Genomic DNA, 2,217 nt, shown 5'->3' on the forward strand with positions numbered 1-2,217 from the left:
TACTGGGTGCCTCCTGGCACTGCCCTGTCTCAGTGCCAGAACACAGAAGAAGGAGCATGTGGAGTGAGGTCACTCATCCCCCTGTTGAAATGGCCATTGGTTCTCACCACAAAAGGCTAGAGCAGTGATGTGCGGATCAGTGTTTATCCAGCAGGTACGGCGTATACTCAATCCGGACCTCATGGCAGCGCCAACCAGTCTATGGAGACAGAAGCTAAGGTGCCAGAGGCAAATGTTGCAAACAGTATTGATTTACCCAGTACTTGCAGATAATGCTGCTCATGTGTCTGTGTGGGAAAAGATTTGCTAATCCACAATAGGCCCACAAAAGCAATTTTGGCCAAACTGTGCCAGAACACCCAGAATTCCTGAGCAGTTTACAAGCTGAATCAGACAGCACACAGACAAGGGAGTACACTTTAAGCTCCCATGGACATGACAGAGCACCACAGATATCTCAAAGCCCTAAGGGCAGTTTCACAACCCAGCAATACCCAAGCCACACAAAGAGCAAGACAGACAGACAGACAGACAGGCACCAGCAAGGACATGCTCCAGGAACAGGACAATGGAAGCACCTCACCACTTCAGAGGAGACATTAACACCTACCTGTGAAAATGAATGGAGCCATGATACTGTCAGGATGTTGCATTGTGTGAAGGAATGGGACATTCATCCGATAAACTGTTTTCCAATTAGCATCCTTCCAACTAAATTACTCCATTTCCAGAAACATTGTAGTTTCCCATTTCTTAATCAGTGTCATTGTGCAGCATTATTATAAAACTGGTCTCATCCTCAGCTCTGGGAGGGGAAATTCTGACCTACCTGTAACAGACTGTCAGTTCTGAGTCAGCCTAGTCAATTTCTCTTCCAGCCATATGGCTTGCAATAAACTGTTTGTCAATTTCACTTTGAGCTGTGTTTTGTGATCTCTATTGGGCAAATTTCTCTGACAGTCTGCTTGTGTGTTTGAATGAAATTGTTCATTGCTGGGGCCCCCTGATGCCTGGTCTGCAGTTGTCCCCTGAGTGCCAGTGACCAGCTTGTGGAGACTAGCAGAGGTGTGCTCACCAGCAGGGTACTGCAAATTCTGATCAAGCTGAAGTACACACTGAGGTGTCAGTATCTGAGAACACTGGACATGCCACCAGTACCTGCAGGAGACAAGAAAGAATGTGTCTTGACAAGAAAGGTATCGATTTTGGGCACCTTGAAAGAAGATTCACAGTAATGGGAGAGTAGTTCATTAACGGACAATGATTTTCATTTGGTTGCTGGGACAGGGATGTTTCAGCATCCCGCGTGTGCAGTCTATTCCCTCACTGGCTGCAGCCAGGATCCTCTCCTCATAGGAGATGAGAAGCCTAAGGTCTGGCATCCTTTCACCCATAACTGCCCTGGGCTGTCTTCTCCTGGAATGGGATAAAAGGGAAGACTGATGGGATAAAAGTGGATGGCACAGCTATTCTCACTGGTGCAGGTGAGGCAAAGATGCTGAGGTATCCCGAGTAGGTGGTGTAGAGGTGAGGCAGGGGCAGGGTTAGAGTTAGTCTGAAGGAGTTGGCTGGGTGACACCGTGAGGGAAGATGTTGCTTGAAGGAGTGGTAATGGTAGACCATGGTGGGAGGTAAGTGCAGAGCAGACTCAGTGGGAGTCTGACGTGGCAGAGAGAAGATGGTGGCATTTGTGCTTTTGGAGCAGCAGAGGTCATTGACCTTTTTTTTTTCCTGAATTGTTGCCCATTTCTTCAGACTGTTGTCACTACATTGACCTGTGTGGCAACCTTGGACTGGGCTGGTAGTGTCTGATATCACAGTCTCCTCAGTCAGTTCTAAGGGAGGATGATGGCCCTCCTCCTGTACTTCCCCAACCAACATCTAGGGTCCTGTCCACAAAGCAAGACACCACTTCACCTTTGTCTAACGTGTGACAAATGACATTACTGTGCATCGCATTTCCAATCTGGTGCACAACTGCTTTTTAAATATGACTCTGGCATTGGGAATTCCTAGATGTTACAGCAATAGAGATTACGTCTGCCTGAGGTGATTGGGAGAAGACGTGGAGCATGCATTACGAGGTGAATTTGGGAAGCGAGCATGATGAAAAAATATTCATCACGCCTCACGGAGAGAAACCCTCCATGCAATTCATCAAAACTGACATTTGGCTTGTTTCAGATAAAAATCCACAGTGTTATATTCTGATGGAAA

This window comes from Chiloscyllium plagiosum, chromosome 25 (genome assembly GCF_004010195.1).
Source record: "Chiloscyllium plagiosum isolate BGI_BamShark_2017 chromosome 25, ASM401019v2, whole genome shotgun sequence".
In the NCBI taxonomy this organism is placed as follows: Eukaryota; Metazoa; Chordata; class Chondrichthyes; order Orectolobiformes; family Hemiscylliidae; genus Chiloscyllium; species Chiloscyllium plagiosum.